The 18514-nt window shown below is 42.2% G+C and overlaps 1 long non-coding RNA gene across 1 annotated transcript in view; it reads left to right on the forward strand.

Moving 5' to 3' along the window:
• Positions 1-3745: 3745 nt before the first annotated feature.
• Positions 3746-18514, forward strand: part of LOC150076597 (uncharacterized) — a 134234-nt gene continuing 119465 nt past the window's right edge. Inside the window, exon 1 of the long non-coding RNA XR_016547825.1 lies at positions 3746-3813. This is a non-coding gene — a long non-coding RNA (uncharacterized LOC150076597). The remainder of the gene's footprint in view (positions 3814-18514) is intronic.

Genomic DNA, 18514 nt, shown 5'->3' on the forward strand with positions numbered 1-18514 from the left:
GTGTCTGCAATTCTGCCCAGACACGATAGGAGGGAGTATATGATGAGAGCCTTGTCGATCAATTCGGCCCTGGAAAGATTGTGCAAGGCTCAAGGGGTAGAATTTTTTTCAGCCTGGACTGTACTTGTTAACAGGAGAGATTGCTTCTACAGGGATGGGATACACTTAAATAGAAAGGGTGCAAGAATATTTGCTGATGCTATCGAGGCAGTGTTAGGTGGGTCGGAAAACTGCTAGCTTGGGGGGATACAAAGACTAATAGTTTAACAGTAACCGCAGGCAGAGGTGAAGGTGATTCTTGCACAACTTCTATTAGAATAAGAAGCGACCTGGAGCGAGGGGTGTTGGGGGTTTCAGGGACGGATGGCAGTCATCCTGGAATAGTTGGGTATATGGGATGTGTTAGGGTAACAAGGAATAGGCATAGGAGCATGTATGCTTGCATGTATACCAATGCTAGAAGTATAGTAAATAAATTTGATGAATTTGAAGTGTTGGTCAGGACATCAAAGGCGGATATTGTTGGGATAGCAGAGACGTGGTGTCACAAAGATATAAGGAATGCAGAACTGGAATTTGGGGAGTACAATGTGTACAGAAAGGATAGACAGGACAGAAAGGGAGGAGGTGTTATGCTATTAATTAAGAAAAACATAAAATCAAAAGAAGTGCATCCAGTTGATATAGATGGACAGTGCACTGTTGAGTCAGTTTGGTGTGAGATAAGCACTGCAAAAGCAAAAATAAGAGTAGGAGTGTGTTATAGGCCTAATGACTCGAATGAGTACAATGAACAATTGTACAGAGAAATAGAGTGGGCCAGTAAATCAGAATGTCTTATAATGGGGGATTTTAACTTCCCAGATATTGACTGGAACTTGTGGGTTGGTCACTCACACACTAGTCAGACTTTTGTGGATTTATTGGATGATTGTTTTCTGCAGCAGCATGTTCGAGAGGCAACCAGAGAAAGTAATACTCTTGATCTGGTTATCAGCAGTGATCATTCGTGTATTAAGAATTTGCAGATAAAGGAACCACTAGGTGGCAGTGATCACAGTGTGCTGAAGTGGGATTTACTCAAAGAGGTAACTACCGTTAGGGGTAAAGGAAAGGGTTTTTGCTTCCGTAAAGGGGAGTACAGTGGTCTCAGACAGTTTTTAAATTCTGTACAGTGGGATCGACTGACGATGTTACAAACAGTAAATTCTAAGTGGGAAGCATTCAAGGAATTAATCGTGGAAGCTACTAGACTTTTCATACCGATGAAGAAATATTGTTCAAGGTTTAGGCCTAAATGGTTATCAAATGAACAATTGAGACTCGTGACAGAGAAGAAAAATGCATGGGATGCATATAAATTATCAGGCGATGCAGAATCCTGTAGCAGATATAAGCTAGTCTGTAATCAGGTCACAAAGGAGGTTCGGCAGGCAAAGGCGGATTACGAGAAATCTTTGGCAAAGATGCTAAGAAAAACAGCAAGGATTTCTTTACTTATATAAACTCTAAAAGGAAGGGGCTGAATATGATTGGTCCACTTGACATCGATGGTTCGACTGTTGATGATCCTGCTCAGATAGCAAACAAACTGAATGAGTATTTTGCATCTACATTCACACGTGAGGAATCATTACAGTTTGAAAATGGAAGAAGGTCATCAAATTGTAGCAGTGTGCTTAATGATTTTGTAATAACTGAGAGCAAAGTGGAGGAGAAATTGTTGAAGTTAAACATAAGAAAGGCACCTGGGGCGAATGGGATCTATCCAGTTATATTAAAGGAGGCGGCAAAGCAACTAAGCAAACCCTTAGCCATAATTATGAGAGCATCCTTGGATTCAGGGGAGGTTCCCACGGACTGGAGATGTGCAAATGTATCCCCAATTCACAAAGGAGGTTCGAAGGGTGACACGAATAATTACAGACCAGTTAGTTTAACTTCTGTTCCGGGTAAAATAATGGAGTCACTGGTTAAAGATGCATTGCAGGATCATCTAGACAAGACTGCAGCAATAATTCAGACACAGCATGGGTATGTTAAGGGAAAGTCTTGTCTGACAAATTTGATTGGTTATTATGATGTGGTCACAAAGGAACTGGATGCAAAAAATAATTTTGATATCATATACTTGGATTTCAGGAAAGCTTTTGACACTGTTGCGCATGGAAGACTACTGTACAAATTGGAGCAGAATGGTATTAAGGGTAAGTTGCTACAATGGATAAAAGGATGGTTAAGTGGGAGAAGACAGAGGGTGGTAATCAATGGGTGCTGCTCTTCGTGGACTAATGTTATTAGTGGAGTCCCACAGGGTTCGGTGTTGGGTCCACTGTTGTTTTGTATATTTATCAATGATATTGATGAAGGTATATCAGGCTTAATGTCGAAGTTTGCAGATGACACGAAGGTTGGCAGGGTTGTTAATGACAGTAATGGCAGTGTGCTACTGCAACAGGATCTAGATAATTTGGGCAGATGGGCTAAGAAGTGGCAACTGAAGTTTAACCTTGACAAATGCAAAGTACTATATATATGGGTACTATATATGTACTATATATGGGTAGAAGTAACCCCAGAGAAACGTACCAACTGTGTGGTACTACACTTAAGGTGGTAGAAAATGAAAAAGACCTGGGAGTAATTGTGCAGTCAGATATGAAGTTTTCTGAGCAATGTAGACAGGCTGCTAGGGCAGGTCATGGGGTTTTGTCAATGATATATAGGAATTTTGCTAGCAGGGAAAAGGAGGTGATTGTCCCTCTGTATAAGGCAATGGTCAGGCCACGCCTTGAGTACTGCGTACAGGTCTGGAGGCCTCATTTTAGGAAGGATGTAGATTTGCTTGAGCGTGTACAGAGAAGAGCAACACGATTGGTGAGGGGAATGAAGGGATCCTCTTACCAAGAGAGGCTTAAGTTCTGCAAATTGCAGTGGCTGGAGACTAGGCACCTGCGCGGTGATCTGATTGAGGTCTATAAGGCCTTGAATGGGTTGAGCACGCTGAATTCTGATGGGATCCTCCCACTTGTTCAGAATACGAACCTACGGGGACATAAGTTCAAATTAAGAAAGGATAGATGTAGAATAGATGTGCGGAAATTTGCCTTTAGCCAGCGGGTGGTTAATTGCTGGAACAAACTTCCATCTGTCGTTGTGGAAGTTGATAGGTTAAATAAATTTAAGGAGGAACTGGACAGGCAATTGGAGGGTATGGTGTGATTTTTTTTTTTTTTTTTGGCTGATGCTGCATAAGCTCCTACACTTGCTTTCTTGCATCAAGTGCCACTACTACTAGTACTACTACTACTACCTTTTTAGTAATAAGAGTCTAATTAACAGAGTTCAATAATGGATACGCCCATTTAATGCTAGTTTAAATAAAATTGCTATTTCAGTTACTCTGCTTATAAGTATTGTACAGAGTAACTGTACAATAAGCATCATAAGGGAAGTGAAATATAGATTCTCCCAAAACCTACCTCATATTTTTTTCTTAACAAACTGTAACTGACAGTTGGCATTTTCCTGCCATCTGCGATAGACTATTAATTCTATAACACAGATATGAAATCCACTAAACCGGAGACGTCCCGTATTTTAATCAGCTTTAATATCGATGTCTTACAAATAGGATTACAAAAATGAGCACCTGGGTTCTAGATACCATATAATTACAAAAAAGCATATATAACAGAGTATACATGTTAAATCAACTAGAAAGTATTTTATGTCCATACACGGGAGGCCAGCTTTGAGAAAATGAGAGCGACGATGCTGTGTAGCCATTTGATCTGTGTCTTTATTCTATGCGTGAGTATTTCTTCTTAAGTCAATTTTTCATACCTTATTTTTTAAAAGTAATGTTAAATTACTCTACCTTTCTCATGATTTTGTGCATACAATCGCCACATGGAAAAAACATTCTACAACCTTGAGTTCATGTGCTACGTCCACCGCTACCATGGCTATTTAACGCACAAGCACAGAGCCTGCATTACCGCACAAGCACAGAGCCTGCATTACCGCACAAGCACAGAGCCTGCATTACCGCACAAGCACAGAGCCTGCATTACCGCAATCAACAGACCGATGTTCTGAATGAAGAATGGGAAGGGAAACATGAATAACCGAATTCCAAAGGGGAAGGCCGTGAGACCAGATTAGCGGATTACAGTATCTTGAAAACGGCCCCCTTCGTACAGAGTTCCCTTCCAACCATGTCTCATGTGTAATTATAATGGTCCTAACATGGAACTCACCAGCCAGAGGTCCCGTGCAGGTCAAATTATTTATTAGGGTTACCCTTGCCTGTTTTGCTGGATGAAAAAACCCAAGTTTCTAGGGGGGGGGGGGGTAACCTTGCTGTCTACGCCTGAGACCGATTAATTCAGCCACGGAGTGAAAAAAGCCCACTAAAATTTCACGCGTCATCGACGGGATTGGAACCAGGTTCTTTTCGACCGGGTGTGGGGATGACGGTGACGATACCCGCACAGACTCCCGTGCATGTCAGCTGCAAGTTATTGATCAAAGGGAAAAGAGGAGGTACTAATATTCCTGTGGTAGCAAATAATCACTCAACGCAATATGGAGACGGCACATCCCATTTCAATGCGGACCATCCATTGGACACCGGCGCAGTTGGGCTATCGTGGCCAACACTAACCCAAATACCTCTGATGATGATCCATCACATGCAAATGCGTGTTCATATACAAATGCAAATCCAATGGCTGCACCCCTGCGCTGCTCTGTGCAGCGCAGGTATGGAGTCATTGGATAATGGATGATAATAAATGGATGATTGGTTTCATGAATCGCATTTTCCAGTGTACCGTGTGGATGGAACAGTGAGAATGAGGTGCTTACAACACGAGGCTTTGAAATCCCACTGGACGAAGAGGCCAGCGGGGAAAGTGTTAGGATTAGTGAACCTGGAGCCCAGTGATACATATTGATTCAGCGCCTCACTGACGAGACTCCTCAATCATTTCTGACCGTCTTCCCGGTCTACTGAAGCATTTTTCAACAAGACAACCCTACGCATCACAATTGTAATGGTGTTGGACTAGTTCGGCGAACATTCGGCGAGTTCTCAGTCCTCCTATCTCCCACAAATATATCATTGAACTTGTGAATCGTTGAATAATCCCGTTGTCTCCTTAACGATATGTTTTCCATTCCATTTCTTAAGAGTGAAAAACTTCTTTGAGTAAAGACCGTGCAACAGTATTAGATCATTAGTAATGGCCAAGATCATTAATTTCTTGCACCACGCGGCCATTAGTAATGGCCGGGTGGTGCAAGAAAGCCACCGGTGTACCAGTGTACCGTGTGTTTTTTTTTTTGGCTGGTGCAGCTTACAAAAAAAAAAAAAAAAAAAAAAAAAAAAAAACGAATAAAACAAAGATAAAAAAACTAATTATTAATAAAAGAAAAGGAAATTAAACCTATCATCCTACGCATTTCCCTCACCCGAAGGTATTATCCAGATGTCCTTTGAATTTCCCCAAACTGTCAGCCTCTATCACCCAGTGTACAGCGTGTCTGGCACGATGATTCCTTACAACCCTTTCATCTCCAAAGGGTTCAGTTACTGCTCCCCCAAGATCATCCTGCACGTGTGGCATTTGCGCAGTGGTTTCTCCAACTTATTCCAGTAATTATAACTCGCTGGATAAAATAAAACTTCCTTCTGTCCAATCTAAACATCTCCCCTCCGTAACTTGAATTTATGTCCCACCCTAGTTCTAGCATCATTTATAATCTTGAAAATTTCCTCTTGAAAATCTTGAAAGACGAAATGTGTTCCTCTCTGTATGGTGTTCATTTAATCACAACGAAACGGGTTGGGATGAAAGATTTTCTAGAATGTGAATTATACAGGGTGTCTCAAAAATATTGGTACAAACGTTTAGGGGAGGGAGGTAACATCTAAAGGAATGTGAATCGCATAGGAACCCATAACCGGAAACGTCACCGTAAGTCGGTACACGGCGCTGTTCATCAGTTCGCGAGAAGGAACATTTCTGGTTTACTCATTCAAGCAGCAGCATATCGACGCATGTTCTGGCCGCACGGAAGAGCATGCGTCGATATACGAACTGTGAGGTGGCAGACATGCACCTAGTGTATGGATTAGCAGAGGGCAATGGACGAGCCGCTCAACGAATTTATGGAGAACACTTCCCAGACAGACATGTACCGGACCACCGTTTGTTTGCGCGTGTGCATCAAAATTTGTGCGATTATGGGTCATTTAGAGGTAACAGGAGTAGTGCGGGCAGACTACGTTCCACGCGAACTCTCGCCCCCGAAGAAAGTGTGTTGAATGCCGTCCTGAATAATCGAGACACTCCTAAAGCAGAGGCAACGGCACGTTGCCTCTGCTTTAGGAGTGTCTCGTTGCCGTGTACAGCGTGTCTGGCACGACGATTCCTTACACCCCTTTCATCTCCAAAGGGTTCAGTTACTGCTCCCCCAAGATCATCCTGCACGTGTGGCTTTTGCGCAGTGGTTTTTCGAAGAAAGTGTTCAAGACTTGAATTTTCCAACCTATATTTTTTTCACGGATGAGGCTTATTCAATCAGCACAATGCTCATGTGTGGGCTCACGACAACCCACACGGTGTGCGCCCCCATGCGGAACAACATCGCTTCGCAATAAATGTGTGGGCAGGTATGGTCGGTGACTGCTTAGTCGGCCCATACCTGTTACATCCTGCATGAACTCCGCTAAATATCTGATCTTTCTTGAACAAGTTCTACCAGGGTTACTCGACCATGTTCCAGCAAATGTGAGACGCAACATTTGGTTTCAACATGACGGGGCGCCTGCCTATTATGGAAGTTATGTTCGTGACCATTTGAACAGGCGTTTTGGGCGTCGATGGATTGGCCGTGGCGGACCCGTTGCCTGCCCTGGCCCCCACGCTCACCTAATTTATCGAGTCTTGATTTCTTTCTGTGGGGGCCCTCAAATCTATCGTGTATGAATCGCCTGTGGAGACGGAAATGGATCTCGTGGCGAGACTCGTCTGCGCTGCTGCTACTGTCAAAGAAACTTCAGGTGTGTTCGAGCGTGTCCGCCAATCCATGCTGCGTCGGTATCACGCATGCATCGCGTCTCATGGTGGAACCTTGGAGCATGTGTTGTAACATCATGAAATGCCTCCCTCTCGTACTCTATTATTAATATTATGCAAATAAATGTTTGCCACTGATTAATGTCTTGTGTCATTTCTGCTTCGTGTGCCTCTGCTACTACTTTCCCGTGACGTTTCCGGTTATGGGTTCCTATGTGATTCACATTCCTTTAGATGTTACCTACCTCCCCTAAACGATTGTACCAAAATTTTTGAGACACCCTGTATACACTAAGCAATCACTGAATTATGACCACCCCTATGAAAACTGAATGCAACCTTTGACCACGTGAGGTACGATAGTGCGGAGTTAGTCGACTTCGTAGCATAAATAAGATGTCAGTGGGTAGTAGGTAGTAAAATTCCAAAGGTTAAATTGCAAATGGCAAAATTGCAAAGGTTAGCGAAAGGCAGAGGTGATGTTAGAGGTGAGCGCCGGGTCCGACGACTCATACAGACGAACAGGCGCAGCACTGTTCAAGAGTTGACTACCCAATACAACATGAGCCAACCCAGAACAATATCTGGCATGACCATGCGTCGCACACTCGCACGTATGGGCTATACCAGCAGACGACCCCTACGGCATCCTCTCCAAACCAAGGTTCATTTGCGTAAAAGACTTGCCTGGTGCAAGTTGGATCATGCAAGTTGGACGTTGGAAGACGGTGTGCTGGTCGGATGAGTCACGTTATTTACTCCACACCGTAGATGGTCGTGTACGATTTGGCGTCAACAACATGAGGCTCTTGATCCATCATCGCGAGGCATATCGCGATGGCATCTTGTCCTATCTAGCTGTTTGTAAAGGACATTTATGTAAGTGCCGATCTTAGCTAGCCGATGTCATTTCATGTTCTGCTCAACTTGTAGTCCGTTTTCGCTGTAATTACTACTTCATTTTTACATTTTGATTATCATCTTTGCTTTGATCTATTAATTATTATTATTATTTATTTATTATTATTATTATTTTTTTTTTATAAAACAAAATCACATGTATAAACAACAAATTGTAAAATTCCTCTGGCTTTCTGTGTAAGGAATCACTATTGTATAAAATTTATGTTTATAAAGAATCTTATTATTATTATTATCATGGTATCAAAATTGCAGGCCGGTGGAGGCGGTTATAAGGCGTGGGGCTGTTTCACTGGCAGGAACTTGAACCCTTGGTGCATGTGGAACAACATATCAGTGATCTCCGCTATCGTCAACTGCTTGCTGACTGTGTACACCCCGCTATGTTACACTTTTTCCCGAATGGCGATGGCGTCTTCCAAGATGACAATATGCCGAGCCATCGGGCACTTGATGTCCAGGAATGGTTTGAGGAACATAGTTCTGACTTCCAGCATATCGATTGGCCTCCGAACTCCCCGATATCAATCCTATAGAGCACTTGTGGGACAATATGGAAACGCATATCAGGGGGCTGGACACACCAATCACCTCCATACCTGCATTGCTAGCCGCATTACACAAAGCTTGGTTGGCCATACCTCCCGAACGCTTCCAACATCTTGTTGAATCAATGCCATGTTGGATAGATGCTGTACTGTAGGCAAAAGGAGGACCTACGAAGTATTAGGTAGGTGGTCATAATTCAGTGATCACTCAGTGTAATTCTTTTATATAAAGTATTTCTTAGTTTAGAAATTGAAGATTTACCTCTATAATATCTTGTAGAACACTTCAGTGCTGATACTCTCCGTAGTTGAAATTACCTCTATGATGTCTTGTAATGTTCTACAAGACATCATAGAGGTAAATCTTCCATTACTAAACTAATTTACTTATAACTTAGAACGTATTGAGCCATTGCTGCTCTTTTAGCTATTAATTAAAGTATTTCTTAGGATACTCAACTAAAATGTGTTAAAAACATCGTTTGTAAGGTATGATAGCTTCCAAGAACGTAATCATGTGAAGCATATATTATAATTTATCTCTTCATTATACATTTTCTGATTATTATCAGTATTATAATTAAAAAATGATCCAAGAAAAAGGGCTTTTTCTTACGCATCTCCAAAAACAACTATCTCATACCTTTCCTGTCGCCAAAAAGTGCCTATTCCGTTCGGCTTTGAACTTTACCAAACTATCAATCTCAATCACTGTGGCAGTCAATTCATTCCAGTGATCTACAACACGGTACCGAAGGTAAATTTCAAATGATCCAGACTTGTATTATTCCCCAAAAATTATTTCTGTCCACTGGATTTTCTGTCTTCTGCCAGTGGAAATATCTTCCTCCTTCATTTTACTGATGCCCTTCAGGACCTGATATACCACTATCAGGCACGCCTAAGATGTCACGTTACCAAGCAGTTCAAGGCAGAACTAGACAAACATTTGGAATGAATGGATGGGCGAAATGGGAAGAGTTTTTTTTTTTTTTTTTTTTTTTGGCTGGTGCTATATAAGCTTCCTATCATATGCATATGATAATGCCGATGCATTGAAATCCGCACTTTCTAATCCGTTCTTCATATGGACATCGATTGGCACTCCTCACCAACCCGGTTACCCTTCTAGGAACTCTTTCTAGAAGTGCTGTTTCTTTCTTCTAGTATGGCCTCTAGAGTTGAACAGAACATTCTAAATACGATCTCACTATCGTCATATACAAAGGATGATGATATCCTTTTCCCTAATTGCAAGGATCTTACATATTGCAGACAAGACACTCCACCCTAACCACCTGTTTACACTTCATGGAACATTTTATGCCTGACTGAAACCATCAAGTCTTTTTCAGCCTAGACGAAACTGGATTAATTAGCATTAATTAATCCAGTTAATTAGCATCAGCATTAGTAGAGGCATATGATACAGGAAAGCAAGCTTATATAGCATCATATGCCTCTATGATGCTATATAAGCATCTATGATGCCTTATGTTGCATCATATGCAACATTTGTCTAGAAATAAATTCCGTCTTAAATTTATTTAAGCTGTAAAGTACGACGACAGATGGAAATTTGTACCAGCAGTCAACCACCAGCTGGCTAAAGGCAAATTTTCGTACATCTGTTATACAACTGTTTATCCTCAATTTGAATTTATGTCTCCTCAGGCGATTAGTCTGGGCAAGAGGATGAACCCCATCAGCAGTGAGCTTGATATAACCATTCAAGGCCTTATACACCTCAATTTTTTTTTTGTTTGTTATTTTTATTTATTTATTTTTTTTTTTATGAGCATTAGCAACTAAGGCCATATTGCTCCGGGATATGCGGTGGTCATTCCCTGACCTTTCCGCATCCTCCGTATTTGGTGGTCACGGGCTCGAACCCCGGTCTCAAGAAGCGTGTGCTACGCACTGCTGCTCCTTCCCATATGGCTACGGAAGCAAGCGCCTTATACACCTCAATTAGGCACAATATGGCCCAAGAGGCCCTTGTGCCAGAAAACCCAAACACAACAACAACAACACCTCAATCAGATCACCTCGCACCTACGAGATGATTTGGACATGTGGACATGTGTTTTTGTAAAGGGCGGCACCTAGAACATCTGTTCAACTCCGCCTCGTATCTCTGTGAAGAACAATACCACTACAATTGGGCCATATGTGTGTGACGTAGGTTTGTGTGTGTTCTGTTGTTGTGTCTGGCCACTTGGCTACTCAGAAGCATCAGTCACCTGGACAGATGATTCTGGGTACTCGTCCACACCACGGGAAAGTGGGCCAGTCCCAGTAATGCACGTACTGTCTCAAAAGAGACTCTGACCCACATGATGTTGCCAGCAGGTAGGTCAGGATCCTCTGAGGGCCCATTCCAGAGGGGCAGACAAAAAAGAAAGAAAAAGAAAAAAAAAAAAACCACCCGTGGTGTTGGTAATGGGGAAAAAAATTAAATAAAAATAAAATATATATATATAAGAAATATTATAATAATATAAAAAATAATAAAAATAATAATAATAAAAAAATAAATTAATTAATTAATAAAAATAAAAATAATTAAAAAAAATATATATATATAATGAAAGTAAGTGTGGAGTGGCTGACTCCAAACAGAATGCATGGAGGAGCAGGAGAAAGAGAGAAAAAAAAAAAAAAAATACCATTGTTTAATCCACTTCAGGCCAGGGGTGTTGACCACTCTATATGATCTCCTCCTTCGAGAAAAGACTTCCATAGCAAAGTTGTGAAGAGCAAATAAACGTTCAGGGGTTTGGAGTAACTGGTCTAATTAGTTTCCCGATATTGGGATGGTGGTCACTAAATCTTGTCTCAAGTCTTCGTATAGAATACAGTCAAAAAGGAGGTGCCTCCAGTTTTCCTTGGCTCCACAGTAGCACAGGCCAGTCGGGCAGAGGCCTAGTTGGTGCAGTTTTTCATTAAGAGAGCCATGTCCAAGTAACTAGGAAGGAAGTCTCCATGGTGAGGGAAAGCCAGGATTGGACCAAATTAGAGGATGTAAAGGTTACATCAGGAAGGAATTTTCTAGTAACCACTCCAACCTGGGATGTATCCCAGCGGGTCTGCCAGATGTTCACTAACTCGTTGTAGCATCTGGCTTTCTCAGCTTTTGGGTCAGTGTCAAGATCAAGCTCGATGTCAAGGATCTTAGTGGGGATGCTGTTTTTAATTCTAAATACTAGTCGTCTGTAAGCATCATAAAAATCCAGAGGAAGAGTTCCAGGTATGACTTGTATGGCTTCTGTAGAAACTGTTCTGCAAACTCTCAGGGTAGCCAGTAGCATTGTACGTTGGATAGAACTCAATCTGTTTCTCATCTTGACCAAGCCAACTCGGTGAAACCAGGCACCGGCTCCATATGTGACAATTGGAAGGAAGACTGCTTTATAGTACAGACGAAGTGTCCTCTTGGAAAGGCCCCAGTCATTCCTGGAGATACGAATAATGGAGCCAGAGAGCTTCTCGACTTTTGATCTGAGATGGGTGAGGTGTGGCAGGAAGCTCAATTTATGATCAATTACCACTCCAAGAATGGTAGCTTCAGTAACTATGGGTAGCAGGATTCCAGAGATTTTAACCTATGGTGGACGCCTGAGGTCTAGCTTGTGCTTAAAGAGCATCATTTTGGGTTTACTTTTGTTAATGCGGAGTTTGTTCAATGCTGCCCAGGAGGAGAGATCAGCCAGGACCAGATTTTTGTTTGTTTTTTTTTAATGAAAACCCCAAACACGAAAGGTATCAAAACCTATAGCACTTAGTACCGTGCATGGGTTGAAGGTGAAGTATGGGGGGAGGTGGATGCCGGAAACTTAGTTCTAGAGACTAAACATGGGTTTCACCACTTCAAGCCTCCAATAAGCAAAGTGGTGGTATTTCACCGGTTGATGAAAGTCATCTACCACCTTAAAATTGGCATTATGTTCAATGGTACTCCTAGATTTTCCATACACAATGATGGTAAGGTCATCGGCAAAGGCAACAACTTTGGTGTTCTCAAAAGAACGGGACAGCCAATTCTGTAGAACCATATTCCACACCACAGGCCCAAAAACCGACCCCTGGGGCTCCCCGAGAGACAGGCCTGAGGACATGTTGATACTTAGATTTTAGGATAACAGTTCTTTGGAGAAGTAGCTAAGGAAAAGTTTATATAATTGATGGAAACAGGAGGCAGACCGGAGGGGCTCCAAAGCGCTGTCCCACCAGACTGTCGAACGCTCCCTCAAAATCGACAAAGATTGCCAATTCAAACTTAGCTTCGGAGTTTTCGATATGTAACACCAGGTCAAAAAAAGCCTCTTCAGAGGAGCGTCCTGGTGTGAAGCCATAATGATGTGGAGAGATTAGATTTCGATTAGATTTAAGCGCCGAGACACTTAGGGCCATAAGACGCTCGAGAATTTTCCCGAGATTTGCCAAGAGTGTAATGAGACGGAAGGAGCGAGGATCTGAAGGGGGCTTGTGTGGTTTCTTTATAAGGCGCAGAAGAGCAGTTTTCCAGTCCTTGGGAAAGATACCTCCCTGGAGGCATTTATTGTACAACAGGAGGAGGTATAGCGGCCTTAGTTAAAACAGACGAAAGATGAAGGTATACTCTATCTGGTCTAGGCCAGAGCATTTGTTTGGGTTTATTTTCTGTAATACTGCATTCAGCTCTTCTAGGGTGAAAGGATCCGTTGTGCTTTCTGTGGCGTAGTTTCGATTTGCTCTTCTAATTGCTGTATGCTCTGGGAGATCCTCAGCAACATCGTCTGGAGGAAACAACCTGTCAAGGATTAGGTTAGCTGAATCAAACCAGTTGGAGGTTTCCTGAGAGTTAGCCTGTACAGTGTTAAAAATTTCAGGGATGAAGGATTTATCTCTTGTTATTTTATATACTAAACCCCATGATTTGATCTCCAGACACTGCAATTTTCATAACTTAACCCTTTCTTCGTAAAAGCAACCCTTTGTTCCATTCAGCAAATCTCGTTTTTCCCGCAGCTCTACATCCTTCTTAAAATGAGGCCTCCATATACAGGGAGATTCACTACCAGTGCAACAAACTTGCAGGAGGTGTAGGGGGCACAAAGACGAATCGGAATCACATAGCATTGCAGGATCGGAAATGCCTTCGTCATGCGGTAGAGGACGTTGAACGGGAGGTCGCTTGAACAGCGATCCCGCTGGAAGTCAGCATTGGCGAACCGGTTCCCGAGGCAGTAGGATGGACGAGTATTCAAACGTTGAACTGGCCGACATGCACCTCGCGTATGGAGCTGCGGACTGTAACGGGCGCGCCGCTCTGCGCTTGTAGCAGGAACGTTTCCCGCACAGGCGTGCTCCTCATCATACGATTTTCCTACGTGTGCACAGAAGGTTACGTGAGACTGGTTGTTTCACGATAGGTACCATGAATCGAGAGCGAACGACGAGACGCCAGACAATACGGAGAATGTCCTACGTCTTGCAGAAGGCAATCCGTGTACGAGTACTCGAGCGATAGGCCAACGATTGTGTATTTCCCACTCCACTGTATGGAGGATATGGTCAACAAACCAAATGAGTTCATACCATCTGCAACGCGTCCAATCATTGGAGCCTGCGGATTATCCACTCCGGAGGACTTTTGCGACTTGATTTCTTCAACAGAAACGGTTCGCAAATGCTGACTTCCAGCGGGATCGCTGTTCACGCGACCTTCCGTTCAACGCCCTCTACCTCATGACGAAGGCATTTCGGACCCTGCAATACTATGTGATTCCGATTCGTCTTTGTGTCCCCTACACCTCCTGCAAGTTTGTCGCACTGGTAGTGAATCACCCTGTATACAGTACTCCATATATACAGTCTGTATACAGTACTCACCATTGCCCCATATAAGGGGATAATCACCTAATTACCCCTACTAGAAAACTTCCTGTATATCGTTGACAAGATGCCATGCGCTACTTTTGCAGTCTGTCTGCACCGCTCAGTAAACTTCATATCTGACTGCACTATTACCCCCAGGTCTTTTGTATTCTCCACTACTCTGAGTGCAGTACCACACAGCTGATACGCTACTTTGGGGTTACTGCCCCCATATGCAATACTTTACATTTGTCAATGTTAAACTTTAGTTGCTACCTCTCAGCCCATCCCCTCAACTTTTCTAGATCCACTGCAGTAGTGTACTCATTAGTGTCATTAACAACCCTTCCAATCTTCGTATCATCTGCAAACTTGGACATTAAGCCTGATATACCTTCATCAATATCATTAATAAATACAGAAAACAACAATGAGCCCAGCACCAAACCCTGGGGGACTCTACTAATAACATTAATCCACTACGACAAATGTCCATTGATTACCACTCACTATCTTCTCCTACTCAACCCTCCCTTGATACATAGCAAATTTGCCCTTAATGCCACACAGCCCCAATTCGTACAGTAGTCTTCCATTTGCAACAGTATCAAAACCTTTCCTAAAATCGAAATATATGATATCAAAATTTATTTTTGCATTAAATTCCTTTGTGACCACATCATAGTATCCAATAAAATTGGTCAGAAAAGACTTCCCCTTAACGAACTCATGCTGTGTCTGAACTATAACTAGAGTCTTGTCAAGATGATCCTGCGGTGCTTCTTTAATCAGTGAATCGATTAAATTCCCCAGAACAAAAGTTAAACTAACAGGTCTGTAGTTACTTGTGTCATCCTTTGATCCCCTTTGTGAATTGGTGAAACATTTGAAATTTTCCAGTCAGTAGTCAGCGGGGACCTACTTGAATCCAAGGATGCTCTCATAATTATGGCAAGGGTTTGCTTACTTTCTTTGCTGCCTCCTTTACCTTAAATATAACTGGATAGATCCCATTCCCCCTACGTGCCTTTCTAATGTTTAATATCAACAATTGCTCCTCCACTTTTCTCTCAGTTATTAGAAATCATTTAGCTCCCAGCCAGAGTTTGATAAACGTCTGGCATTCCCTCCGTGAATAACTTCCCTCGTGTGTAAATGTAGATACAAAATACTCATTGTTTGACAATGGGTATTTTGAACCTGAGCAGCAGCGTCATCAAGAGTCGAACCTTCGATATCAGGTGGGCTAATCTGATTCATTCCATTCCTTGTAGAGTTTACATAAGAAACGAACTCTTTGCTGCCAAAGATTTTTCGTAACCAGCCTTAGCCTGCTTACCTCCTTTGTGACTTGATTACAGTCCAGCTTACATCTACCATAGGCTTCTGTGTCACATGATAATTTACATGTATCCCATGAATTTTTCTACTCTGCCACGAATCTCATTAGTTCGTCTGACATCCATTTAGGACTAAACCTTGAACATTATTTCGTAGTTGGTATGAAAAGCCTAGTAGCTTCAAAGATCAATTCTTTGAATAGTTCCCATTTAGAATTTGTTGCTGGTAACATCATCAGTTGATCCTACTGTATAGAATTTAAAAACTGTCTCAGGCCTTTATTGTAGCCTTTACGAAAGCAAACACCCTTCCCTTTACTCCTGATGGTAGTTACATCTTTGAGTAAATCCAACATCAACTCATTGTGATCACTGCCACCTAGTGGTTCCTCTATCTTCAGATTCTTAATGAATGGATAATCACTGCTGTTAATCAGAGTAGTATTCCCTCTGGTCGCCTCTCAAACATGCTGCTGTAGAACACAATCATCCAGTAAATCCACCAAAGTCTTGCTAGTGTGCGAGTGACCAATCCACAAGTTCCAGTCAATATCTGGGAAGTTAAAATCCATTACAAGACAATCTGATTTTCTGTCCCACTCTAATTTCTTTGTACAATTGTTCATTGTACTCATCAGAGTGATTAGGCCTGTAATACGCTCCTGCTCTCAATTTTGCTTTCCCAGTGTCACCACAAAGTGACTCAACTTTGCACTGTCCGCCAATGTCAACTGGATGCACTGCCTTAGATTTTAAGTGTTTCTAAGCTAACAGAATAATCCCTCGTCCCTTCCTATCCTGTCTATCTTATCTGTACTCATTGTGCTTCCCAAATTCCAGTTCTGCATTCCTTATATCTGGGTAACACCACGTCTCTGATGTCCCAATAATATCTACCTTTGATGTATTTATTGACCAGCAGTTCAAATTGATCAAATTTATTTACTAAACTCCTAGCATTGATGTACATGCACCTGTTCTTACTCTTACTTACCCTAACACAGATATAAGGAATATTTACTTGTTCCTCGATTACTCCCAACTGTCCTTGAACTCCCCAGCATCATGTTTTCCAGGCTGCTGCTTATTCCAATAGAATAGAATAGAAGCAAAAAAAACAAAAAAAACCACAATATATCAGATTATTATATTAGGGCCACCCGTAATTTTTTACGTATACCCATATATGTACGTATTATGTCTATATTCCAATAGAAGCAGTGCAAGAATCACTATCACCTCTCGCAGTCTGCGCGAGTTGCTCAGTGGTATCGTTACTGCCCTCCTCAGAGCGGGGTGGAGAAGACCCGGGTTCGAATCCCGTAGATCATGCGAGGAACTTTAATGGACTTTTTTCGCTCTGTGGGCTGAGTTAGTCGGTATCACGCGTAGATAGAAAGGTTCCTTCCCACAAGAAACTTGGATTTTTTCGTCCAGCAAAACAGGCAAATTGACCAGAGAACACACGCAATTTACAGACACAATATACAAGGGTATATGTAAGAAATTACCGGGTGACCCTAACATAATAGTTTTTTTTTTTTCACCTCTTCCAGCAGCTACTGTTAAACTATTAGCCTGCGTATCCCCCAAACTAGCAGTTTTCCGACGCACCTAATACTGCCTCGATAGCATCAGCCAATAAGTGCATGTAACTCCTTGAATCCTCTGTCCTACGTGCAAAACCTTATCAGAAGATAAGGTTTTATTTAGAAGAATTATTTTTTTCAGTTGCCATTTTCAGACCATTTGCGTAACCGATCTAAAGGATGGTTAAGTGGGAGAAGACAGAGGGTGGTAATCAATGGGTGCTGCTCTTCGTGGACTAATGTTATTAGTGGAGTCCCACAGGGTTCGGTGTTAGATCCACTGTTGTTTTGTATATTTATCAATGATATTGATGAAGGTATATCAAGCTTAGTGTCATAGTTTGCAGATGATACAAAGGCTGGCAGGGTTGTTAATGACAGTAATGGCAGTGTGTTACTGCAACAGGATCTAGATAATTTGGGCAGATGGGATAAGAAGTGGTAACTGAAGTTTAACCTTGACAAATGCAAAGTACTGCATATGGGTAGAAGTAACCTCAGAGAAATACCAACTGTGTGGTACTACACTTAAAGCGGTAGAAAATGAAAAAGACCTGGGAATAATTGTGCAGGCAGATATGAAGTTTTCTGAGCAATGCAGACAGGCTGCCAGGGCAGGTCATGGGGTTTTGTCAATGATATATAGAAATTTTGCTAGCAGGGAGAAGGAGATGATTGTCCCTCTGTATAAGGCAATGGTCAGGCCACGCCTTGAGTACTGCGTACAGGTCTGGGGGCCTCATTTTAGGAAGGATGTAGATTTACTTGAGCGTGTACAGAGAAGGACAACAAGATTGGTGAGGCGAATGAAGGGATTCTCTTACCAAGAGAGGCTTAAGTTCTGCAAATTGCAGTGGCTGGAGATTAGGCACCTGCGCGGTGATCTGATTGAGGTGTATAAGGCCTTGAATGGGTTGAGCACGCTGAATTCTGATGGGATCCTTCCACTTGTTCAGATTACGAACCTAAGGGGGCATAAATTTGAATTAAGAAAGGACAGATGTAGAATAGATGTGCGGAAATTTGCCTTTAGCCAACGGGTGGTTAATTGCTGGAACAAACTTCCATCTGTCGTTGTGGAAGTTGATAGATTGAATAAATATAAGGAGGAACTGGACAAGCATTTGGAGGGAATGGTGTGATTTTTTTTTTTTTTTTTGGCTGATGCT

This window comes from Mastigoproctus giganteus, chromosome 13, assembly GCF_048544385.1.
Source record: "Mastigoproctus giganteus isolate SK-2022 chromosome 13, ASM4854438v1, whole genome shotgun sequence".
Lineage (NCBI taxonomy): Eukaryota > Metazoa > Arthropoda > Arachnida > Uropygi > Thelyphonidae > Mastigoproctus > Mastigoproctus giganteus.